This window comes from Strix aluco, chromosome 10 (assembly GCF_031877795.1).
Source record: "Strix aluco isolate bStrAlu1 chromosome 10, bStrAlu1.hap1, whole genome shotgun sequence".
Classification (NCBI taxonomy): domain Eukaryota; kingdom Metazoa; phylum Chordata; class Aves; order Strigiformes; family Strigidae; genus Strix; species Strix aluco.
Genome location: NC_133940.1, coordinates 26,716,339 through 26,743,872, shown reverse-complemented (window position 1 = coordinate 26,743,872; position 27,534 = coordinate 26,716,339). Strand labels below are relative to the sequence as shown.

The 27,534-nt window shown below is 39.6% G+C and overlaps 1 long non-coding RNA gene across 5 annotated transcripts in view; it reads right to left on the bottom strand.

Moving 5' to 3' along the window:
• LOC141927760 (uncharacterized) overlaps window positions 1-27,534 on the bottom strand; it is a 90,163-nt gene that overhangs the window by 20,456 nt on the left and 42,173 nt on the right. For 3 of the 5 annotated variants that reach the window (XR_012624574.1, XR_012624572.1, XR_012624576.1), the window contains 2 exons: window positions 16,855-16,930; window positions 15,068-15,153 (listed from right to left, as the gene is read on the bottom strand). This is a non-coding gene — a long non-coding RNA (uncharacterized LOC141927760). Of the gene's footprint in view, window positions 1-15,063; window positions 15,154-16,854; window positions 16,931-27,534 lie in introns of all 5 variants that reach the window. The other 2 variants (XR_012624575.1, XR_012624573.1) reach the window with 1 other exon arrangement.

Here is a 27,534-nt window from a genome sequence, read left to right as displayed (position 1 = left end):
ACTTATTTCTATTCATTCCCTGCATAATCCACCTTATGAATTTACACCTCACCTACCCGCACATTCAAGGACCCAGAAATACAAAATATTTCCTACTGTGTTTTAAACCCACATCCTCCTGGATACAAGATAAGAGCTTAATAGCTTTGACACTGCACTGTTTTCATATTCATGCATAAGTTATGGATACAGCAACAGATCAGCACTTCTTTGTGCTTCTCATTGGCTCTGGTTCGCTGCCTTAAACTGTCTGAGTCAAGGCCACGTTTTAATGCCATAGACGCTCTATTCAAATACCAGTATGACCACATTTTAAAAGCCACCCTGTACCACTTCATTGCCGCAGATGTCCTTTACATCTGGCAAGGGCCGTTTCTCTGCATGTCAACAGTAATTCAGTTTAACAGCTGTCTCTTTTGACAAGCTTAGTGTCAGACTCTAAAATGACAGGGTGACAGTTTTCCTTTTCTTTAACAGAACATAGTGCAAATTAACCATTTGAATGCAGGATCACTGAACGCCTCCCGAATACAGTTTTCAGAGTCAACTGAATAGGATTTGGGAATTGTTGGTATTAACAACCAAAGCTGAAAACCTGTAGGGTCTGACAAATCAAGGCACTTCTCCTGTAATTGAGATTCTTACCTGAAATCTAAGTGTTCGACACCCAGAAAACCTTAAATTGAGTTGAAATAGATGTCAGAGGTAAACACTGGGAATTTGCAAACTGGTATGATAAGTACTTTTCCCGCATTGCATAAATACACAGGAGAATTTTCTGTATATTTAGTTAAAGTGCTTGTTAATACAGCAGCTAATGGTACTGTGTGTATCAGCTTTCAAATGGCACGCTGTACACACACATTTTCCACAAATGCCAGACATACAAAAGCACCTCAGCATAATTTCTCTAGGACTAAAACTATGCCTGAGATAATACTGTACATCTTAATGATTGAAACCCTTAGCATGGAAACCAGCCTGTGGACAGTAACAAAGTGCCACCGTGATTTATGAACAACCAGTAAATGCTACAAAGACACCGCTATAATCTGGTGCAAGAGTGAGCTTTATGAGGCTGGCTGTATTAGGCTCACATAAAAGTGAATTAAAAAAAATATAAACATTACACTACACATATTTAAACCGTATACTGTTGTAAGTTGTACGGTGAGCCACTGCATTGCATTAATATTATGCCATGGCTTCCACAATGAGGAGGAAGGATGACTCCCTGATTTGGTTCTTGTTCTATTGAAACCAATGACAAACCTCAAAGTAACTGCAGTGGGACTAGACTCCAGGTCACACGATTTATGTTATTTTAAAGAACTGTGAAAACCTCTCTGCTATTTGTTCCTGGGTAAGCAGTTACACCTAAAGCACTACAAAAAACACTGGGTTGAAAAGATGGTACTGAGAGCGTAACATTTAAATGCCTTTAGTAAATGCTTTTGTTTGCTTATTTATATGTTGCCATAAGTATTTGTATGTGCTATCTTTTGGCACAACATCTGGGCATCCCATAATATTTAGAAAGATTCACATTCAAATGCCTGTTACCATCTCTAAAAGCCATGCCCATTTATATGAGCTGAAATGGACATTTCTCATTTCTCAGTCTCACGATACAGCCAAGTTCTTTCTCTTTTATTCAGCTCTTTTTAACACATAATTGGTCATGACCTGCAGAAGAAGTCACTTATTCTCAGCCACTCTATAGCCAGGTCTCTCATACAGTAAAACCTGCATGTCCCTGCTCTGCTGATGGTGTTGACCTCCCCAGTGACTCCTTTCTTACTGACATACCTTGTCTGTTTGTTTCCACAGCCCAGGAATTCATACTTTCATAGCCAGAGGTGAGCCTCTGTAAAGGGAACATATTGCTAGTATTTTATTAATATATCATGAAGCTAAGTCAGCTGCAAACACATATTTTTAGCACAACATCAGCCCCATGGGAGTGTGCAGGTTGCTGGCTTTGGAGGGGTAAGCTGTTACTAGTATTGCACATTTATAGCTCAACTACACAAAGCATATATAACCATTTAAAATACTTAACCTCCCTAAAATCTATCACATGCCTGAAACACTAATAATTCTATAACTTAAGCTAAACAGAGTACTATTCAGCTGTAAATTTTATGGCTACTCTCTCCACCTCTTATGAAGTGTGAAAAGAGGCTTCATATCTGTCAGTCTTTTCTCAGAAATGACTTTCGCTGATTACTTAAACTTTCGTTAAATAAGCTTTCCACAAGCTGTAAAAACAGAACACAGTAGGGAAAAAATTGGCTCTCTTTTAAAAGTGCTGTAAAGTCTCTTTTTGAATGAGTAATTAGAAATGTGTAAACTCTTTTATGGATATGTGAGAAGCACACACAAAAAATTTGACATTCCATGCAAGTATTTCTGTGTGCTATCAAATTTCATTGTATTTTGCAGAGACCAAAACTATACAGACCCAAAATACACATACATTAGTGGACATGGGTTATTTGCCAAGAAGGAATTTACATACAGTACAAGTAAAACATCCTAATTTAAATCTACGACAATGGATAGTCACATTCTTAAAGAGAAATCAGAGTTGTTTGTCTTTCCGCTCGTATTTATACAGATTGCAAAGCTGTTGACAGAGCACGATTTGAGCTGGGCCTTTCCAACTGCTTACTGTTATTTTTATTACCATGTTCAGCTATCTTTTTCATATCAAGAATTGAGCTTAGATGAAGATGTTCTGATTTCCCGAACCCGTACATGAACACAAAGAGACACCGTGTGACTCAGCAGTTGGGCAGGGTATGGGCAGAGAGGAAACCCAAATCCCACTTCTGGCCCTCATTCCCTTGAAAACTCCCCAAAACCTTTAGTTAAACCAATGTACTTTTCCATTTTCATTTCCACACACACACACAAGCAGTCCATCCCCAAACCAGCCTCTGCAGATGCTCTGCAACCCCCTTGTACCTTCATTGCTTTGGGTCCCTCTCCCTCCCGTAAACTCATGTTATTTGTGCTGAAGACTTGCTTTGACTTCGAACCTCATGATCAGCTCCACGGCAGGGGGGCAAGTATCTTCATCTAAAAGTAAGTGAAAGAAACCTAGAGACAAGGGGAGATGGGTGCTACCCCTGCGTGATTTCCCACCTCCCCGGTAGAGGGGACAGGGCATCTGGGGGACACCAAGATGGAAAGCCTCCCCCCTCCAAACTGGTAGGATGTTTGCTCGAAAAGCCGGTGGATGTCACGCTGTGTACACGTACTGTGCACTATAAATAGTAATGTCTTCTATGCTGCTCTCCATGGAAAAATCTGCAGGAGGGGAAATAGTCTCAAATCTGTGTAGTTTTCAAGCCAAAGAGAGCCAGCCTCATTCTCTCCTCGGTGGGGAGGCTGTAGGTGGGGGGTATGCCCCTTCAACCCCACGGAGTCAGAGGAGCCAGAGGAAAAAAACGGTTCCAGCTAATGAATCTGGGGGTGAAGAGTTGCCCCCCCATCCCCTTCCCAACCTCCCTATCCCCCAGCAGGTCCCGCAGCCGTTTGCCTTCCCTGCCATGAGCAAACCCAGCCCCTCTCCGAGGAAGGTGCATCGTTATGCAGGTGGCATTGACTGCCACCCAGCTCCTCGCCCCCCCCAAGGCATCCCTGCTGGAGGGGAGCACACCCCAAAGAGCAGCTGCTGCCAGACACTGCTCCCCCTCTGAATCCCGTGGATTTCCAGCACAGAAATGGTGCTGAGGACTCCCGAGGAGAGCAAAGAGCACCACACTGTGCTCTCCCTTCTCCCAGTAAAGACATTAGTGCCATTATTTTATTCTATTTTTTAATCCCCACAAGAGTCATTCAGACCCCACCTGCAAAGTTCAATAGTCCTGTAGATAGCAGAGCAATGCCACCACTCCTGCTCCTCACAACGCTGCTCCGAGCAAGTTCTCTGGCAAAGCATTCACAGGCACAATTTGGTGCCAAGTCTGTTACAAAACCAACCACGGTGCAAATGTTTTCGAGTAAAAGAACAAAAGTACGAGAGAGGGAAAAGTTTCACACATCTTTAGTGTGCAGAATGTATTTCGTACTCTCAGAAGCTATTAGATGAGGTGATACAGGCAATTTATTGTTTTGTCAATACCTTTTATTTTGATTTAATAACTTACAAAACCTATGGTCTATCTGTAGTGCAGCCTCAACTTTCTTTACACAACCCCACTTAACTTTCAAACACTTTAACTTTCAGGTCAAATCTCTGTCATATTGATAAATGGGTCTATTTAAATTTTTATCACTGAAGAATTCTCCCTGGTGTCTTTTTCACTATCAGATTTCATGCACAAAATAACAGGATACTTATTATTTTCTGTTATCCACTGCACACAAAAAAAAAAGAGTCACTACAGAAAGCACAGATGTTGTGGTGAAACATCTGTAATTTGTCTGCAGTAGTATCATTCCTACAGACATTTCATACAGAGAGAGGTACGATATATCCAGGAATAACGTGTGAAAACACAAGACAGAAAAACTTACTATAGGATATATACACTAACTGCAGTCTACCCCTGTGTTAACAAGTAAACAAGTCAAAGTATTTCACACTCACCCTCACGAGGCATTACTATGCACGATATAGAGGCCCCAAGTGAAGTTTAATCTTATTTGGCTATCTGACTATTGCTTCATTAAGCAAACTAAGAAAAACTGCTGCAAAGTCAACAAATTTTTAGATCTTATTGTAAATAATCACCTGGTTTTCCTGCCAATAATCAGGACCAAAAATATAATCCTTATAGCCCTAAGTACGCTATATATGTTTAACCTTTACTTTAAAATGGTATTAAATGCTGAACGCTGTGGCTACTGTAAAGATAGTAAAAACAGATACTGTAGGAATATAACAGTGTTTAATGACAAGTTACAAAGAGTTCTACTGAAAGAAAAGCAAGAGCAAGAAAGGTTAAATAAACAGAAACCACAGTGTTTCCCATCTTTCTTACATTAACTTTCAATAACTATAAAGTAAAATTTCTGCTATATATGAGTTGATTTCCCAGATCTGTGCATTAAATATTTACTTCTAACTATAAACTTATGAGACCCAAACAAAAACTAATTTGCATTATTAATGATGCAAGAAATGTGATGCTCAGTCCCTTAAGATTCATAATAAAGAAGAAAATGTTAGAGATTTACTTTCTTTTTCATTTTAAAAGGCAAGTTAAAACGATAAAACTTATTTAATTAACAGAGACTCTATTTATGAATTAGTTGTTTCTGCCAGCAAGAATGTTTTAAAAAAAAAAAAAAAAAAAACTGTCTGAAATGAGGCTGAGACTACAAAGAGTCCATTTTCAGCTTGGGAGTCTCAAGGGAAAAATCAAAGGGTTTCTTTCTTTCAACAGTTTGGGTGAGATGATATTTTGAGATGTTGACAGCTGCCAAACTGCAGAACCAGTGAAGAACTACCAAACTGAAATCGTTTTTATCTTTTTGAATTTTTCTCAATGTTCAGTCCAACTTCCTTTTACAGACTGAAATTTCTACTTGGTTAAAATGTTTTCCCTCTCTTTCAATGCTTCTGTCTACTGCTTTGGGCCAAAAATGAACTCCCTTTCTTCTAAATTAACCATAAATAATAGAAAGCCATTATTACTACCTATTAGTAGTGTTTCTACTATAGTAATGTATTAATTGGCATCCTTTTCTTCCATCTTATGTGCTCAGTGTGGAACCAAATTTCAATGGTTAATCATCTTAATCATCTCTATCACACTGAATGTTCTCACTGTTTACTTACAAGATGTTAGTAAAACAGAACTAACAGTCTTTGCTCTAGTAAACAAAGTAGAATTAAAAGTCAACATTTAAAAATTGTTTTCTACTTTTCTGACAGAAGCTATTTATAATATTCGAAACAAGCCACCCTTTAGTAAATAATAATAATGATAACACCATTAATAATAATAATAGCAACAACAATGCTTTCCATACGGCTCATACTATTCTTCATTTTCTATTTTCTTGCTAAATCCTGTTTCCACTGCTAAAGCCATCCCTCCTTTTCTAACTCCTTCACCTCTGTTGGTCCCATGACCAACCTTGCGGTGGCTTCTCATCTGCTTCAGACATCTGCCCCACGCTCCCTCTTAAAGCCTCTTCCCCTGCAATCAGCCCACGTGTTTCTGTCTTCATCACATATTAATTAACCAAATCAAAGTCGAACAAACCCTTTCCTCTCATTGTTCAAGCTGTCAGGCTCAGCAACAGTCTCTGCTTTGGCTTTCTCTATCCACTTCTGCCTTCTTCCCAGCCTCATGTCTTCTCTCTTGGTGTCACATCTGTGTCTTGAAGAAGACTTCTTTAATCTTCCTCCAAGCAACCATTTCTTTCTAAACTTGTCCTTTAAGAGTCTGGCCCAGGCATTCTTCTGTCATGTCCCCTGCTTGCCCCCTGTGCACCCTCCCTTGCCTGAGCTCTGGTGGTACCTGTCTCCTTTTGGTTCTCTCCCACCAAAACCAGCTCATGCAACACCAGACTAAGGAAAGCCAAGAGTCACCCTCTGGGAGGGGAAGGGCAGAGCCCTGCTGGGGGCGTGAGTCTCCAGCGCTGCTTTAGCAGATCCAGTTTCTGAGGTATTTTTGCCATTACAGCACTGAGCATGAATGAGCATCTTCTGAGCTTGTGACCCTCACCACTGTAATGCAGAGGACCTTATGGATTCCTGTTACAAGGCAACTCTGCACTCTGCTTCATGAGATCTGATGCAAATATTATTTGGAAATAGCAAGACTGACTTCTGCTGGCACAGACTCCTCAGAATTTGAATTAATTACACTTTGGGGCACTTTTTGGTTAAAAAAAACCCAAGTTTAAGTTTAATTACAAAATAATTCAAGAACAGAGGTTCAAATATCAGCCACTGCAAGACATTCAATAACTTTAAAAAATAAATTTTCTTATGAATTATCATGAGAATTTAATGCCCAGCAAAGATAATGATGTGAGAGAGATGATAATATCCCCAAATATACTCACCTCTTCCGATTAGTGATCCAAGGACTAACTCATAGTTACATGATGACTTAAATTGGATTAATATAATTTTTTTATTTAGCTTTGTAATTGCAGAAGGCAGCACATAACTGTTTTGGGAGAGTTCCTGTCAACACTGAAAGAAAAAAGTCTAAAATTCTCCCTTTTCAAGGAGACCTATCCATACCCTTAAGCTCCTAAACTAGTAAGTCACAATATTACAAAGACTTCCTTACCTCTGAATCTAAGACAGATATACATACAAAGATTACTAACTCAATATTTTTAAGATTAATAAAACACATGAAGACTCTCAAAATGATGCCTCTGATTCAGTAAACACAGATCTAACTGGACAACCCACACAAGTGAAGTGGCTGTCCAGGGGAGAACATAGCCTCGCCCTCCCCACTCACTCATTGATTAATATTTTTAATATCCTCAGAGGATGACCCTCCTGCTAACACAGACTTGAAGCAGAGCACACCACCTGCATCCTCTCCCTGGGGCTGGGAGAAGCATTGCCATGGCCAGCAGCAGGGCAGATCATGGCCATCGGAGAGCAGCATCGCTGGGACAGATGTCAACAGGAGTCAAACAAGAGTTGCATTTGCCTCCCATTATTCCCCTGGTCTAGCTCTAGACGTTTACATTTGAAAATAGTATCTGTCACTCCCACAAACCAGGTATTTTTCTTTTCTGTTTGAACCTGAATGAAAAAGCTCCAAATCCCCAGGTGTCTGACATCAAAGTGTGGTAGAAGGAAACTATTGGGATGGTGTTCTGACATTAACACGGCACTAGAAAGGAAGAGCAGATGGGCAATGAAGAAGCAAATCCTGTTGAAATATGATTAAGTGACACTGAAGATAAGGAAAACCATGAAAACTAAAGGGCAGGTAAGGGGATTTTAAGTGCAATATAAAAGGGGATTTGTGGCACATGTAATTCTTCCTCTAAATGTTGATTAAACGTAAATTGTTTTTTTGCCTCTCAATTACAGTTACAGATCATTTTGGTTCTGTCTACACTCTCTGCAAGCATCAGTGAAAGTTGAAGGTGCTTGGCACTTTTGTATCTACTGTATGTTTACATTTTATTCTCGCTCACTAAGTACATTTACAACTAAAGATGAAAAAGGAGGCATAAAGAGGAGAATATGCCATAAAGTATCTCCAGCATTCTGAGGAAAAAAGCTCATGATTTTCTGGAAGGTGATGGTTTCATTGCAACCATGCCTCCAAATCAAGCTTTATCAATCGCCATTTATGACTATGCAAGCCTGGCTTCTGATCATGTTCTCTCTTACATGTCATTTGCCAAAGTAGAAAGCCTGCTGTAAGTATTATGGGATGGAGGACCTTGATTATTTTTTTTTAATTATTTGTGCTGATGTAATCAGTTGCGTATTTCAATAAATTACTAATTGTGAGTGAATCACCATTCTTAGCATTAACAGAAATAGGTTTTTTCTCACATTTCTATACATGCCCACCTCCACCAAACCCAGCCCTCGCTATGCCATTTTTCTTTGAAGCTCATTTACAGACCCAAGCAGACTAGAACAACCAGCCCTCCTGTTTCCCAGTGGGACAACCTGCACAAGAGGTGGCCTTTCGAAGTGTTACATCTCATCATTTCTATTCTTTGCTCTGCCTCCCAGAGAAGAAGATTTAATTCAGTCTTTAAATTCAACAGAATCCCTGGTGGAGGCGGAAGACAGGGAGGGAGTGAGGGATGGATGAAGAGAGGGAGGAAATACTTCATGTCTCTTTTTGGGCCAATCCCACACATTTTACTGAACTTTTCCACAATCATAAATATGAAGCGTTCCTCAAACACCTCTCCAAGCTGTGCTGCTCACTCTGCTCCAGCACGAACTTGGGGTAGAGGGGGAGAAGGAAGGTCAGGTGTGGGCAGACAGGACTGTTTGCCCCAGCACTCCAGAAAAAGAGACCTCCATTCCAACCCTGCAAAACTGACATTATGCTCAGATAAATATGTACCATTCTCTGGATATCAAATCTGCATTTAGTATTCCTTTGCATGGGAAATCCTTACTCATGCCTGTGGCTGGGATTGGGCACGTGTGATGTGTGCTCATCTAGTATTGCTTTTGGCCAGTTAGAAAAATCATAAAATCCACCACAGGTTTAAAACATAATTTAAACCTGCCAAGTCTCATAACATCCAAGAAGGCAAATTTACCATAAAGAGAATGGTTTCCACTTACTAGATTTTATATTCAGATCTCTGGCACACAGGCTTGCCACCAAAGAAGTCTTTAATGCGACGGAAGTCTTCATTTTCTCTGCGGTTAGATTTAATGTGATAATGAATATTCCAGTGTCAGCTCCAGGTAAACTGAGGGGTTTCACCTCAGATTCCCTCCTTTCTCACGCAGGCACACGCTTGCTGAGTGGTAAATAATTTAGCAGCACCAGCAGAAGGACTCCTGAGATGTGTTCAAAATGCAGGCGAACCTGCCTCGCTCATGTACTGCCCCGTGTTCCTGCTCTTGTAAACAGCAGCAGCAGCGCAGCAAAGAGTGTAAAGGCTTTATTACCTATTTATATCTGCCCCTTACCACGGAGAGCACACAGGAAAAATGCACAGCTTCAGCAAGCTGCCTGGGGCAAAATCCCCACCGGGTGCACACGGTCACCCCTGAAGGTCCCACTGGGCTCACCATTGCTCGGCTGGTTCTGGTGGGACACCAAAGGTCTGGGCAGGGAAGCTCCATGGTGTTGTCCCAGACTGACGCCAGATCCGTGAGGAATCCACAGTCCCTAATTGGCAGCCTTTATTTTTATTATAATTTGCAGAACTACAGATGATATTTCACATTCGAGAGTCTCTCTGCAGTTTGCAAACATTTAACCACCCCATATGAGGCGAATTCTTTCATGCTCATTTTACAGACGTGGAATGAGGCTGAATTAGTATTACTGTGAAAACCTTCGCTGCCAGATTTCCCCGCCTGTGTCACCATATTTTACCCTCATTACCTAACTAGGGCTGCCTGGGGGAGCAGCTTTCCAACATAATTTTTAGGGATCTGCTATTTCTTTGGGCTTTTCACCTATTTTGCAGTTATTGGCTGATGTTTTTCCTCTCCTTCTTTTTGCCAGTTTCAAGTTTCTGCTCCGACACCAAATGCTTTCCTCTTTTTCTACCGCTGTTAACACTAGGCAGATCAAACAAACACAAAAGTGTTTTCTCAAAAAATAATCATTAAGCATATCATGTAGTTTAGTTCAAGTGACAGCTGAATATTTGTTTCATTAATAAGTAATTTGTAATTAATTCATGGAGTCATTTCTAAAGGAACATTGTGATGTTTCCATGGTTTTGAAGTGGCAAAACACTAGTCATTTTTTGACAAAATTTCAGTACAAATTGCTCATATGCATCCACTGGAATAATCCAACCTCTGACGAGGAGTGTCCCTGTGACATGGGAACTTGTCTCCCATTAGTGTTAGTGGCAAGGCACCTACATACAATATGCCAATAGCTGCAGTATTTAGGATTTGAATTTCAGGTTCATGGGTGCTCACGCTGCTCCATTCAAATGATTAGTAATGATATTACTAAAGTTAAGGGTTTTTTCCATTTAAGGCTTATAAACAACTCTTCACCATGGTGGAAGAATAACAAAATCTCCAATACAAATTGTTCAGTTGTTCTATTTTCAATCAAAAGGCTGGACAAACAAATGATTGTTATCCTGCCACCTGAAACTGAAGATGGTCCAGCTCACAAAGGGTCCTGAGGCTCTAAAATCATGCCAGGAGTTATGGGTCACCCCTCCACCAGCTGAGCATTGCTCTTTGGAGGTCCAAGGAGCTCCATCCTCAAGCCTATGAAGGTCACCTTCTGCCTGGGATGGAATAGGCACCATTTGCATTGACATTTTATTAATAATTAAATCACAGTTTACCATCTCTCAGAATGTTCTTTCTAAATTTATGAACTGGCATGATTTGGGAATAAATAACACTGGAAAGTGTCTTAAATCCTGGACACCAGCACCACTTCCACTCTAAACCCCAGGACCTGCTACCTGGCCAGCAAAGACTAAGGACATTTCTAAGCTACAGAAACAATTACAATTGTTGCCATATCACCTTCTCAATAACCTTCCCCGAAAATTATAGGTTAGAGAGTTGTCTGTAATCATTAACTGCCTGAAGGAGAGAGACACATTACCAAAGCAACAAACCTCTAATCAACAGAGTGGGAGCAGTGCAGAAGAGAAATATAACTCCTTAACAAGCAAGATGCAGTAGGGGTTTTTTTTTAAAAAAAAGGTCTGATTTGGTACATATAGTTAGCACCCCACAGTTACAAAATTCAAACGCTGGAAAAAGTGAACATCATAAATTTGTGCCTATTTAGGAATGTAATTTGCTAGAATTACACTTGTAGATGAAAGTGCTTACAGGTTTTCAGATTCAGCAGCAAGAGGACCAATTATATGAACAAACTGACACAGCTCTAAAGTGACACAACAGAGAAATCAAATGTTTGTTTTTCAATTAAAAATGAAGAAAAAAAATTTTTTCAAACTGAAAAAATGCCCAATTTCAAGCCATCCTAATTGAGATGAATACATAGCTAACTTGGTGTCTGGAAAGCGAAGTTCTGAACCTTTTATAAAAATCTTTAACTGGGAGAGTTTTTTAATTTTTCAGAAAGATCAGGTTAAAATTAAATTTTAAAAATTTTTGCAATGCCATAACTTATAAGCTAAAACTTAATAAAGTTGGATAAGAGAATCTATAAATTATCTGGCAAGAAAATCTGGAAACAATCAGCTATTTTGTATCTTCCATCAATACACCATACTTTGCTACACAATGATTTCCATGATAACATGTGACTTTGCCTTGAATGCAATTTGCAACCTATTAGCTTGATCCAGTTTCCACTGAAGTAAATTAAAAGATTACCACTGACTTCAATGAAAGCTGGATTAGACTCTGTTCACATTCACAGTGGGAAAAAAAAATAATTAATGATTATTTATGCCAGAAATTCCAGTGTAAAAAGCAAAATTGGTGCAAATGTGTTGAAGAATTTGAAGAGTAAAATGAGCACAGAGGATATAAAATATGATTCCACTAAAAATTATAAGATTACTAATTACTCTGAATAGGCTTATAGAAATGCTATAGATGTAATTAAATGGCACAAATATACTTTGAAATCCAATTACAGCAATGGAGCAATGATTATACAGTTGCCTTAAGAGTTAAAATAAAATATGATACCAGATAAATGGGTATATTAGAAAGGCATTATTAGATTTTCTTGCATTTATCCACCACCAAGTGCCACCAACCCTTCAAGCTAGGGACAAATAGAAGAAAACAGATAGAGGAGAAAGATTGAGTTTGCTTGCTAAATACAGTCAGTAACAACTGAGATATTCCTACTAGAAAAGATAAAAGGAGAGATACCAGCTACCAAAACATGACCTGCACAACAAATCAAAATACTGAGTCTTATTCATAGTCCTACAGTTCCACCAGAATTACCAATTTTTGTAAGAACCAGATCATAGAAGTAGTGAAACTTGAAAAGGATTTAATGCAGAAAGTTGAAACATCCCAGAGAAAACACAATATACAATAAAGAGCCAATTATTACAACCATCAATATGCGGCAGTGGACTATCAGAGGGAAGGATATGCAGATTCAATTAGGAAAAAATACAGTCATGTCAATCATTTGGCAGAAGAACATTACTTACGGGTAGGAAAAGGGACACTCACTTTATTTATATGTTTAAATAATCATTTGATACTTTACCCATTATGTCAAAAAATTAACATTTAGAGGAAACAAATACATGCACAGTGTCACAGCGAGTCGCTTTCTGATTTAAAAGAAAAGTCAGTCATCCCTTGCTTTGCTTTCTCTTGTCCTTGAAATTCACATTGACTTAAAATATATATATATATCTAGAGTAGGTATCAGGTTAGCCAACTTTTGAAACCCAAGGGAAATATTCACCAATTGCCAGCAGCTTGCTTAAATCACTTACAACCTTACCTGTTTTTAAAATTCAAACATAAACCAGGCACAACTTGCATGGGTTTTTTGTGAGAATTCCTCTCCGGTGAATTGGTAATTGGGGAGGTTCCCCATTAATAAACACCTGGAGTTTATCCCTAGTTTGCATCCCAGGGAGAGGGCTTGTAAGGGTTTCAGTTTATGAGGTCACAGAGACTGTATCTGCCCCCCTAGGTATATGTTGGTCCATTAGCATAATAAAAAGAGGGGGGAAAAAGAACAAAAAAAACCCTAAAAATAGTCTTTTATTCTGCTTTTGCTATAACGCTATAAAGATAAACAGGAACATCCACATGCTCAGCTATGCCTTGGCTAAGCAAATCTCATAAATGTCTGAATTTCCCATTATGGCCATGATTTCTAGAGGGAGATGAAATCTTTACCTCTCTCTAAATTGATGGGAGTCTCCCTCCTCCCTTCTGATGCCAGAATATGGAAGTAAAAGACTATCCCTCTGAAGGCTGTATTTTATAATACTCTGATGAGATGTCTTTTGATTTAGGGTTTGCATGAAGGAAGAAAAAAAAAAATCCATGTAGTCTGCCAGCTCATCTAACCCAACTTTAATCACTTACTGTGTAGACAGCTATAGCTGAGCTAGTCATCTAAATTCCCTTTAAAGTCAATGGTGAGAAATAGATGTTTTTAGGATGCAATTAATTGATTGGAAGGAAGAGGGATCTATCATATATGGAAAAGAATTGTGGCCCAGAGGGTTCTGCTTTTCCTCATTTACTTTACAAGGAGTTCACATATCTGCATTGTAGTAGTCATACAAAAGAGGTGAGACGAGTATCACCAATCACTGTTAACCAATCTAACTTTATTTTTTTAATCTCTTTTACTGTTCCTCTTTCCTTCTGTTTCTACACCTAGTCTCTCCTGGGACACCAGTTCAATTTTTTACATTATAAGCCCATTAACCGTGCAAGAAAATGGGTTCATTCATCTGATGGTAATAAAAACTTTTGGGTCATACATGACCATTCATCTGAGCCAGAAGAACTGATCCACCAGGTTTAAAAAACACATTAACAGATAGTTTTCATGCCAATTGTCACAGAAATATTCAGAATAAGACAGATAAGAGGAAACTTCCTACTGTTTTACCACTCTCCCAAGCATCTACGAGCCCTTCAGCTCCCAGGACTCCAGGTCACATTCAAAATGTACCAGAAAATTATACTGATTACATATAGCCTAAGGAGCTGGGCTGTGATGATTTTCATGGAGACAGAAAAAAATATTCCCCCTCAAGAGGACATGGCAAATCTGTTGACTTGAAAATATAACAAACTTCAGGGGGAAGAAAAACTAATAATAATAAATTTGTCTTCATCAAGTAAGATCCAGTGAAGTCAACTTGAAATAAGTTTTGCCAGACTTGAATATAGTGGAGACCCCCCAAATACCTTCCTTTTGCCTGATCTACCACCCAATGGATAGCCCTGTGCAATTTTGTTCTGCTTTTACAAGCTGGTGAACCAGCCTATTTCCTCTCACCCACCAAAGAGCAACCATTGTACTGAAGATCTTTGAGAAATCTGCTGCACACTCTGACATAAGGGAGTAAGTTTTGTTTCATGTTTTCCTTATTCTGGGGCATTCATCTTCAAAGTGCCTTGCACGCAACCGGGGAGCCTTAGAAGCATATCAGGGGCAATTCAAAGAGCTTTGCATGGAGCAGGAGGGGGTTCCTGTTCAAAGCTGCAGCCTTGCATCTGCCAGAGAAGAGCAGATTCAAAACCGAAGAGGTCACTTCACCTACCTGTAGTGGGATCTCATATTCAGAAGACTCCAACTAAAAATAAGGGATATTTAGACAGTGTGATAACTGAAACCCTCTAGGCAATGCTCTTTCTCTCTCTCCCTCACACAGACACATACAGAGCAATGTCTCCTTTAGAAAAAAACCCAAAACTGTAGGAGACATAATGGCCTCCAGAAAACTTACTCACAGATTAGCTCCATCTATAGCATCCTCCTGGTTTGAGCACAAAAGTTTCTAAAGAGTTGGACCACCACAGACCTCTGTTCAAACCACCTGAAACAAGGAAACCAGAATAAGCAGTTGTTTCATATATGCTAGAGTGGTAAAAATACTGATTTCTTTCAATTGGCCAATTTAATGCCATATAGAGGAAATATTCTGCTTGGTCCAGAAATTACCATTACCTGTTCTGTGGTCAGACCTGGAAGGCCCTGAATAACATAAGGGCTCTGCTAGCATGGGCACTGTCCAAATACAGAGAAATACAGAGCTGCTTTCCCCAGAATTTATAATTTACACAGGAAATATAGAAAAATATGGAAGAAAGTACTGTTCTCATTTTAAACATGGAGAACTGAGTTAAGGAAAGATGCAAGTTCACGTACAAGTAGATCAACAGAAGTTTAATGTCACTGATGATATTAAGGAAATCAGAAGTGGATCTTTAAGTGAAGCAGAAGTATAATAGTCTTTCAGATTATCTGTGGAGGCTTTGTATCAGACACTTGACTATTTTTTTTAAAACAATTTAGATTAAATCTTTGTAATGTCTGCTTTTTGATAAGATGTAAGTAGCTCTACATCTGCAAGGAAGTCTCAGATTTGTTATTGAGAGAGGGCAGTTGCATCTACGGGATTTAATCCCACTGCCCTGAGCTAGCAGGGTCTATCCCTGCTCCCACTGCCATCCCACATCTGATGCTAGTCACCTCCCTTTTCCTTCCGTCATTCACTGCTGAAGATACTAACCCCATCTCTGTATACAGTTTCTACCACCTGTAATAGCTCTTCAGTATCTACTGTCTTCAAGGGTTTGTTTCTTTTTTTCAATAGTAGATTAAAATTCACAGCATTTTACACTGCTTTCTCAGACTCTTCTTATTTATATTGTAGTTATCTTATTAAAAGCTATAAAGCCTTTGGGACAGCCTTTGTCTGAATGGCACTTCACAATACAGTTACATTACTCCCTGTATCAATTTTTTTTTTATTAGAAGTACCTTATTTTGTTTTTCTTTTAAACTCAATTTAAACATTGCCTCCATTGCCACATGCTTCATTTTGCTGCAGTGCTGACTGCGGTATTTTAGATTCAGCATGCTTACTCTAAGTTCGGTTTATAACAGCAGGCCAAGATGGATCATAAATTTTATGGGTGATTCTGCTTCTTATGTAACATTTGTGCTTTTTCAGATTTTCCTACTTAGCAAATGTATTATTCCTTTAAAGCACCTAATCAAGTATACTGGGATCTGGGACGTAATTCCAAAATTTAATTGTAAAATTATGCATTTACTACATATACTCATGTATAGCATAATTTGTTACAAGGCATCTCTCAAGAAGAGCTAACCATTCTGAGACTCTTTCATACCGTAAGGCAGCTAGAACAGACACTATGCTGTACAACCTGCTTTCAGATGATTTCGAAGCCTGCATTTGCAATGCGCTTCCTTTTTTTCCATATTTTATTCTCACTTTTGTTGCTCTTGCAGTGACCTCACCTGGAGCAATGAGACTGCAAACCCTCCATAGGTCTTCACAGAAAGAGCAATTGGTTTATGTCCTGTATGTTTCCTAGGTTGTAAAACAGCATAAAAGTGCAAATGAAGAGCCTCATAGTATTTTTCTTCCTGCTGTGTGCAATCAAGCCAGAAAGTATCCCTTACTCAGAAAGAACCTGCAAATTACCTCAGCATACCTGACCCACCAGCAGTAATGCAACATTAGGACTGTTTTCCCCCACTCACTCACACTGTCGGTGCAGTGCTGGCTCTTCTCCTGCTGAGCTGCTCCAGCAGATCTGTGATCCTGCCTGTCTCCACAATGCCTGGTTTGAAGGAAAAATCCTGAATGTGAATGAAATACAAATCTTTGCCACCAAAATATATTAATTATTTTTAAAGAACTTTACATCACTCTGCATATTGCAGAATTGACCCCATCTATCTAGGAAGTCTGAAACTGAAATCGATTAAACCTCTCCTATGAAGACAAGCTGAGAGAGTTGGGGGGGTTCATCTGGAGAAGAGAAGGCTCCAGGGAGACCTTAGAGTGGCCTCCCAGGACTTAAAGGGGCTACAGGAAAGGGGGGAGGGACTCTTGATCAAGGGGGTAGGGATAGGACAAGGGGTAACGGTTTTAAACTGACAGAGGGGAGATTTAGATGAGATCTAAGGAAGAAATTCTTCCCTGTGAGGGGGGTGAGGCCCTGGCACAGGTTGCCCAGAGAAGCTGTGGCTGCCCCCTCCCTGGAAGGGTTCAAGGCCAGGTTGGACGGGGCTTTGGGCAACCTGGGCTAGTGGAAGGTGTCCCTGCCCAGGGCAGGGGGGTTGGAACTAGATGGTCTTTAAGGTCCCTTGCAACCCAAACTGTTCCGTGATTCTATGATTAACACAGCTAAGAAACAATCATGGGAAAGCATCTCAGATCCAGCCAAATATGAAGTAAGGCAGCCTATTTTCTTCAAAGCAAGCTGAGACTACCTTTCATTACATTCAACTACATCAATTATATAGAGCTTTAATGAAAAAGGATTAAAAAGTACAAAGGTAAAACAAACAGCATTACTGCAATGTCCAGTAGGATAAAACAACTTCCTTACGTGATAGGTACAATTACAGAATTGCTAAAAAAAGGAAGGAGGAATGGAAGGAGGGATTTCATGTACCTTGACCAGACTCACTGCAACAGTGACATAAACCCAGGACACTTCAGCACATACGTTTTGGAAATAAGCCCCCATGTCCCCAAACTCATTGCCAGAGCTCAGACCTGAACTCTCTATTTCTGTATTTCCTATTTACTTCTAGCAAGAGGAGTACATTATTTCATAAATGAAAATGTTGTGTTTCTTTAAGTCTCTTTAAATTGTGTCTGTACTGTCCCAAATCATTGCAAACTATTTCTTTCACTACTTTTATCCGCATTTTCATTTGCAGGATGTGTGCCATTCAGCTCTATATTCCTTAAAAGTTTGATATCAAGTTCTTCATATGCCTAATTTGGGCTTAATTTGAGGCTGGGTAAATCATTACAACTCAGATGAAGTCAATAGGAGCACAGAGACTTACATCAGCTTTGTGTCAGTAAATACTGACAAGATTGATCTCAAACTTTTTCAGAACAAAAGATTTTTGAAGATGGATTAAACAACATAAATGCTGAGCTGTTTTCCTAGACTGCAAATGGCATAACACATGCTTTGTGTGACATCTCTGAATTATCCCTTCGTGGTAATGTTGACATTACATGGTATTGACTCATGGAAGAAGCTTAAATACCCTTTTAAGTTTTCAAGACTCTTTGACAAAGCACTATTTCATTAACAAAATGTTAATGGAATCTAGGAAGCTTGAATATACAGTATAGCCTGCTGGTTTCAAGAAGCTCTGTTCACTGACTGAGAGATGTGACTGCAAGAGAACGATGTAATTCTTCGTTTTAGGCCAAGAGAAAAGGGAGCATCTCAAGCAGAGCACTCATCTGTTGAGAAAGGAGGACCCAAGGCTACTTCCACGGCGCGCCACTAAAGGGCTACCACACCTTCTGCTGGAGAAGGTCAAAATAGCACAGACAAGAAAATACATTATACAAGGTAAACTAGGAGAGACAGCAGGGTTGACATTGGCTTGAAGCTCAGACATCTTGCTTGTGAAAAGGAGGGAGATCTAGAAAGCATTGCCATGCAGAAGACATACTCTGGGGTCATGTTTGGGGAAAGGGTAATTATGTGCCTACTGCTAAAATTGTTGGCTCTAAGAATGCTGCTAATGACACAAATGGCTCTCAAATAAGTACAGGGGTTTATATTTGATGGGCTTACTGCTAGGAACAGATCTTGGTTTTCAGGTTCTTGATTGACCCAGAGGACGTGACAGTGAGAGAGGGGCAGTGCAGGCAGAGGAGGTGGCCTCACCAGACATCCCGTGTCACTCACCAAGATGACGGTGGGAAACACTGCCATGACGAGACAGCAGCAGGTGAGGGATTGGTCTCACCTCAGCCAGAAGCTTTCACCTGTGAATAGCAGAGAGCAGGTTCCCCTCCTGATGACGGGTGCTCGCTGTCTGCTAGGAGTGATTTTCCCCACAGAACACAACCCACAGCTGAGCAGGGAACCCCTGGTCATGGCTGAGCAATCTCCTGCCACCACAGATGAAAGATAGTGTTGAATGCTGGAAAAACAGATGCCTTTTTTAAAATTGCCTTTTCTGACGTCCAAGAGAGCAATTGGTTGTTTATGAACAACCACCCACAAATCTTATCAATAAATTTATAACTATTTATAATGCATGCTGCTCATGACTGTGATATACTCCCAACACCTTTTCAACATTGAACTCCATATAGATATCATTTGTAGGTCAAATCTTGACAAATGAAATGTGATAGACCTTTGCAAGGGTGAAGTTTACTCACACACTGAATAGTCAGATTTTCAAATTTCTGAAGTTAAGCTTTTCTGTTGTTTTCTAGATCTGCAATTGCTTTAAGTAATAAGGAAAGTCATTATTAAGAAAAGGGATTGGAAGGGACGGGCAGGGAAATACTGAAACTCTGTCCATTTGCTTGCTTTCTGCATTTGATAGCATTTTGTGTGTCAACAGTTTCCACATTTCCTTCTCAACAGTCCATTTCATCTTTTATATGTACTCACATAAAGTAACGAGGGGAAGAAATATTAAAAAAGAGATGAAAAATTTAGTGCATAAATGCAAAACTTGACTGAGTCATTCAAGGGCCACCTTGCTGCCTGAAACTGCTTCTTTTCTTTTTTAATTGTTTAGATTTCAAGTTGATAAAATCCACAGTAGTAGAGATAATGCCTGACTGCCCAGTAGAAGGCATGATGAGAACTTGTCTGGAAAGGGGGCAAGATACTTTTGTATGCATCTATGCAATATATTTAAAAAAAAAAAAAAATCCACTAAACTAAATAAAAGACAGTGGTACATCTGCATATACAAATAACAGAATCAATCAAACATGGCAAAGCTGTGAAACATGTCTGTGCTTGGGTACCGATGACTGGATTAAAGGCTGAAGTAATCCAGGTGTTAATGAGACAGGAGTCAGAGAGCCTCATGGGACTTGTCTCCATGCCTGCCATCACCAATGCCATCGGCAGTTTTGCCTCTAGCACTGATGGGATCGGGACTGAGGATTATAAAGGAAGAGGGAGATCCACAGCTGACATGTTTGATGGATGGACAAAGGGCTTTTTTGCTGGCTGAAAACAGGAATTTTGGTGCAACAGCAAAGCTTCATACACATCTACCCAATTCTTATGTAACCAAGTGCAAAGTGATACTGAAGGTCACTACTGTCACCAGTGTAATGCTCTTCTTAACAGCATGTTACCCTCTTGTTTTTTTAATGCAAGTCAAATTACCTTTTCCTCGAGAGCTGTACAAAAAATACAGTATTAATTGCAGTCTGAAGCCCCAAAGATGAGAAAATTACTGTAGAAAGGGACAAAAGATTGTGTGCCAGGCTGAACGCAAAGCGATTCATCTTTCCAAATACCTTGCTTGCTCTCAAAAGGAGCGGAGGAAAGCTGCACCACCTGAAGAGCGCTTGGCTGCACTGCCCCAATGCACAGGAGCTCTGCAAATCCTCTGCTCAGGAGATTCATTCCAGCACAAGGCAATTCCACCTATCAATTCACCACCAAAACACAAGAGGCAAGTGCCCAGAGCACATCCTTGGCAGGCAAAGCAGCCCCCCAGTCTGTCCTCCAGACACAGCTGTTAGAGGGCAGTCCTTCAGCTGAGAGAGTTTCCTCAAAATCTTGATGTAACTAAATTAAAAATAAAAGATTGAGGATCTTCAAGAATAAGGAAATAAAGTCCTGAATGGTTGCTGCAGTAATAATGGCCATACCAGAATCAGCAGATTTTAACCACCGTGCACAATGAATACAGCCCACGAGCAGAGGATCCAGGTGAGCTTTCAGGACTTAGTATTCTTACTCATATGGAAATGCAATAATCTAATAAAAGAGAAAGGAAAAACACACAAAACATTCCTCAAAGTTTTCTTGGGGAATACTGTAGTTTTTGGTATAAAACAACTTAAAGGACTTACAGAAAAATCAAATTCAAGGGAATTATAGGAAGACATTTCAATCCTGACTGCAAAGCATTGCGCTCAGTCAAGGACACTGAACTTTGTGATCTTGCTGGGGTCGCGAATTTTCCACATGAATTAACAGTCATCCATTGAGCTACAGCAACTGAGCAGGATTTTTATCCTGGCTGAAGATCTGCCCCACGATGTTCGCATCCCATTGCCAGGAAAGCATCTCCCACCCTCCAGATAGCACTGGTCAAAGCTCTCTGTGAATAACCACTTTATAATGTGAGACACTTACTATGCAGTGGGTCACTGGTAGCAGGGTTGAAAAAGGGACATTCAGATCTAAAATCACAAGCCTCTATAGTCAATGCTGAAAAAAATTAGCTCTGTCTCAAAGGCTCTTATAGACCTAGGAGGATCAACACGTTCAAAGAACAGATTGCTGCAGTATGCTAGGAAAGGTTAGGGAAAACTGAAAACCTTAAAGTCTTGCAAATCAATCTGTGTATTGCACAAAAGTTTCTCCTCTTCCAAACCTGAGACAAATGCAGATTGTATTTATCATACTTTTAGAAAAACCTTTAATCAAAATCTCTCTCTCTGTTTTGAACAAGATTACAACACTCCAGAGATACAAAGACAACTGGAAGGCAGAAGTTCTGCAGAAGGGGCATTTTACTTCTAAAACTCAACTTCATCCCCCTTGTGATTACACAGATTTCTAGTATCCTGTCAATTCAGTATAATTACACCCATATTTTTCTTCAGCTGCCACATTTAGCCACAAGTGCTGTGACCGTAAATTAAAAAAAAAAACTTTTAAAAAAATTTCTCAACTACATCTGCGATTGCATTAACATAAAACTCACTAGATGCAACAGCCACTACATGGTAGGGGTTTTCTTTCCCATTCAGAGGAAGGAGTTGAGCTGAGCTGAGCTGAGCTGTAGTCCATTCTCCTGCCTGCAACTCTCTCACCAGGTGTTCCTCAAGGAGGACATTCATTACTTCAGAAGAAAAATACCTGCGTAGTATCAGGCACTGCTGGTTTTCTTGCAGTGAGAGGGTATTTACTATTGCTGTAGTACAATTATAGCAATCAGCCTTTTTTTTTTTTTTTTTAATCTCTGGATGAGTCCTTAAATCAAAAGATTAAAGAACCGAGAAAAGGTATACAAAACCTGATAATCCCAACACAGACACTTTCCAATCATAAATACTTGTCAGTCTTAGGATAATATGCAACCCTCGATATACTGTTCTGTTTCAGGCATTTAAGTACCCTATAGAAATTACTTTATGCTGCTATTATTCCCACAGAACTTCAGATGAGTTTTGATCCATCATCATTCATCATGTCAGCCACTCTACGGATAGTTACACACACTTTGTCTGCTCAGTTTTATCAAATAGCTAGCCCTAGGTTTTATTAATTTTCACTGGTATGAAGAAATTACAGAGCTCTTACACTTGTTTATAAATTATATCCTAATTTCTACCCATTTTCTGTGAAAACCCAGCAGTGCTTTAGAGATACATTAGGTCTTCTGGTGCTGGTGCTTCCATAAGAAGGGCATCCCAAGTCTTGCCTTGTTCTTGTGGCTTGTAGCTTAGATTTCTCTGTTGTGTCTATTTGCTGGGATTTAAACTTAAGGCGAAGCATTTTTTTGTTGTTGCTGATAACTGCATTCCCAAGGGAAAACAGTTGATTTGTATGGTGGGTCTTTCGCTTTTTGAATGTTCAGCAGCCCGAGCTGACTTCAAACCTTTTATTCTTCAAACAATTTTACATCTGCAGGATTAGTAACCATCCCTATGAGGTCAAAGATAGAGAAAATCTGAACTTCCCTTGTCATCATAGAGAAGGAGAGAAAATCGGTGGCCAGCATATCGCTGTCACCATCCAGTGTGGGGGTTTGCTCCCTTTTCCATAAACCACAAAATTTTTGGAAGAGCCAACAGAATTGGCCATTACAGAAAGCAGCACACTCCAGCAAATCTACTAAGTAGCAAACTATCCAAACCCGAGCTCTAGGGTTGTTGGTGAACAGAAAATACAATATTCACAGGAGTTTCATTCCAAAACCTTTCCTGAAGTGAGGTAGAGAAAATTACAGTATCTTAATAGGGTAATGTGGCAGCTCAACAAAGCTGTAACTGTCACCACAGACTGGATAGTTTTGTGCAGACAAACTGGTATTTGGTGGGAAGAGCAGCAAAGGTCCCAGCAGACACGTTACAGCTCATGTACAGGAGGCTTCTGAGAGGAACAGGCTAAAATTTTAAATAGAGGATAAATCCATGGGACATTTGACAGCAAAAGACTTCCTGACAGCAGCCAGCAAGCACGTCCCAGCGTGCGTGCATGCATGCGGTGTAGCTACAAAACTGAGCAAAAATCCCCAAAATGGCTGCAGCTATATTCATCTCCTCAACCAGGGAGAAGTGCCTTTATCAGGGATATAATGGGGCTCTCCTGAGGGTACATAACAACCTCCTAACACCATCAAGACAATAGGCAGCACAAATTAACCACAATCCACAACAGTTTTCAAAAATGCTCTCCCCTCCCATAAATTATGTTGTGTACTATTTATATACTTAAATATATGAAGGTGTGCAAAATAACCACTTATCTAGCATGCATAAATCGCATTTTAAATATACATGTGTAAGCACACGTACATGTTAAATCAACATGATTTTTGGTTTTGTATTTTCAGTGGAAATCACCCCACGTTATTGTCAAAGCCACAACTGCTAATTTAACAGTTCTACTGCAAATAAAGAAAAGGAAAAGCAGAACAAATATTTAGCATATATATATTCAAAATATTGTATATGTTTCCTCTACAATGTTACTTTATTAGATTTTATACAGCATCTCTATCCTCCTCAATGACTTCTTGCTCTGTGAAAGCTGTGTAAGAGGCACAGTGTAAATCAGAGCAAACCATGGTGCAGGGAAGAAAGGCTCCCATCGCCTCCAGAGCCCTGGCCATGCAGCACAGCCATGATGAAGCCACGCAAGCCCTGTGTGGCATCCACAACATCAGTCCCATGAGCCTGCGCTTCAAAGAGACAGCAGGATGGGGAAGCACCTACTCAGGATGTGGATCCCCTGGGGTGGCTTAGGGTCTGCAGCTCCTGCAAGCCTCCCTGCCACATGGCCACCCCTTGGCCCACCTTGGGTGTCCCTGGAGCTGGAGCTCCCCTCCACCCTGGCAGCTTTGTGGGTACGGAGAATCCCGGAGGTAGTTCCCATCTTCAAACACTTCCCTTTGGAGCACTTCAGCCACCTGTTCAGCACAGTAAAATATCTAATCCATTTAATGAGGCTTTTGGTAAAATAATTCCTTTGAAGTCCCTCAGACCATGACAGCAATTAACTCAAGACCCATCTTCACTTTTGTTGTTTTACCTGCTCTTATTCAAGATCAACAACATCACTGATGGTGCAAATTATTTCCCTGCATAAGCAGTAAGGGAATGTGTCTCACATCCAGCAGTTACAGTCAGCTGGCAAAGTGACCTGACTGCAATTACAGCCACAATGTGTGGTTTCTTCAATGTTCCTGGGCTCCTCTGGATTTTTTAAATAACCTCCATTTTGCAGACATAAGGCTGTGAGGCAATTCATTGTGTTTATTGCTGGCAACATTTAGATATGTAACCTACTGTACGTATAGATGAGGTGGGTAAGGATAGCATCACAGGAGAATGATATACACAAATGGGGTCATGAACTGTGGCTCCTCTTAATAAAACTGTTCCCAAGCACATCCTACTTCAGTTGTACATACATATGCACATATTCAAAAACTTGTACCCAAATGTACGCAATGTATATTATTTGCATCGCGAATTGTTTATAACAATCTACATTAAAAAGCAAATATGACATCAAGCAAAGTATAAATAAATATAATTCTTAAAAAGCTAAAAAATCTAACTAAAATATGAGTTTCTCCCCATTAGAAAATGAGAGAAATGAGAAACGAGGAAGACAACAAGCAGTAGATACACAACCAGAGATCGTTAGTCTAAAAATGCCCTTGGAAGAAACTTTTTCAAGGTTTTCTGCTTGGTTTATTTCTGCTTCTGTTTTTTTATTTGTTTTGGATTTTGTTTTTAAAGTGAGCAAGAATAAGGATAAAAGGAAACTAATTCCCCACTAAAGAGCCTCCTACGGACCAAGCGGGGTGACCTGCTGACTCCAGCCACAACGCTGTAACCTTTGCGAGGGCGAAGGCGTGTAAGCGCACACATCCCATTGCACGAGGTTCAAGTCAACGATTCTCACTGATGACAATACAGATGTCACGGGGAAAACAAAAGATGATCCGAATCCTTCTCCTTGTGTACGTTTGATGACGCTACCTGCATCCTATATATTAATCTGTTGGCCAAGACTGCATCTCCAGACCCCTGAGGGCAGAACAACACACCAACCCAAAGTAAAAATTAAGACAGGAGAAACAGTTGCAACCTGGAATTTCTGTTCTGTGAGAAATTCCAGTATTTTCATGAGTACGGAGGGGAAATGAAATCTTAAAAGATTCCTGCAAAATTGAAGTTATGAAAATATTTTATGGAAATGTTACATTTTATTAATATGCAGTGGTAGCCTTAAAATGTTAAAACTACCCAAATGTAACAAAATATAAGACAACACAGTAAACATGAGAACTTCACTATAAGTAAATTAAAATACAAAAACCATAAAACAGAACAAATTAAAACATTTCAGCATCATCAAAATGAAACACTTCAACATTATACTAATAGAAATGAAAGTCAAATGATGCATTGGAACATGTTTTCTCTCAAAACTGTTTATAATCAACAAAACTCCTATAGAAAAATTCATTTTATTCAAACTGGATTTTGGATTCAGAGCTGTTTGAACAGGTTATGACTACCTATACCCAAGAAAATTGCTGCCATCCCAACCTCCTCTGCAAAGGTGATACAGGTGAATGGAAGAGTGTTATTCATTCTTACCGATGGAAAGCCAAAGACCTATGTTTTCTATAAAATTGGTGGCCTCAGCTTATTTCTCAGCAAAAATGCTTTAAGGAGAGGTAAAGCAAAGCTATTGTTACTAAGACTTTCTTACTGTAAGAAACCACACTACAGTGCATTTACTGGTATGCTATGAAATACCATAAATCATTCTGACAACATGATACTTGTCAAAATAAAGGCATAAAATACGTCTTGGAATAAAATATCCTCAATCTTATTTATTTGTTTGCTCACTCATGCCATTTGGCTTTTCTCAGTGGGTTTCCCAATCGTTAGGGTGAATTAGTGAGATTCTGCTGTAAAAACATAACCATGTGCATATTCACAGGCTTATACACACTGAATATCTGCATATAGCACTGTACAGTCATTCAAGAGAACTAAAAATAAAGCTTTCAAAGGACACTTCAGCTTTCCTGCAATATTTTTTCCCTTTTCCAGCATTTTTCCCCCTCCCCCTTCCCCGTCAAATATTTCACTAACGCTCAACGGTGGCATGGTTTAAGGGAGTCCTGCATGGAAAGCTCCTTCAGCTGCTTAGCCCAACAGCATAAATTTGATCTCGTAATTAGTATTCAGCTCAGCATCTTGGATAGAAACCAATGTTACAGCCAAGAGGTGGTTTAAATCACATAAATCATAGATCAATGACAGAACTCTAAGCACTGGATAGATTACAAAAGTAAGCTTTAGTTAAAAATAGATTAACCATTTCCCTGCAGGAATTCCTTCAAAAAAGCCCTGAATATAAAACAAATAAAATTAAATCTGATAATTTTTTTAATGTATGCATATACTAGATGAATTGTTCTTTCCCTTGACAGTTACACACTGATTAAAGAAATGTGTTAACATGCTATTTCAATGGAAAATATTGTAAATTGTGAGACTTTAATTTTTTTAATGAGCCTTTAATAGCCAGAAAGAACGCACCAACAATGTTGTGTACAGCTAGGTTTACAGCAAATGTCACAGCAACTAACAGATCCTTCTTTAGTAGCTGTTTTTATAAACAGGGTAAAAATCATTCCCAAGCCAAGAAAAATGTTTTTGAGCAGTGTTTTTGAAGTATTTTATGTTTTAAATTTTAGCTAATAAAGCACTCAGTCCTAAGAAGTATCACAAGCCATCTGCTATCCTGATTTAAGCACCCATGGGGGTACGAAGCATCTTGACGGATTGTGCCCAAGATCACCAAATTGTTAAAAGTTCAGTGGAAGAGGAAATACGGGGCTGAATCTCTTCCCTTTGACTAAAGAAGGAAGGAGGGTTTGGCTCCTGCAATCAAATTCTCTGCCGGTGTATATCAGCATTACACCAAAGGGG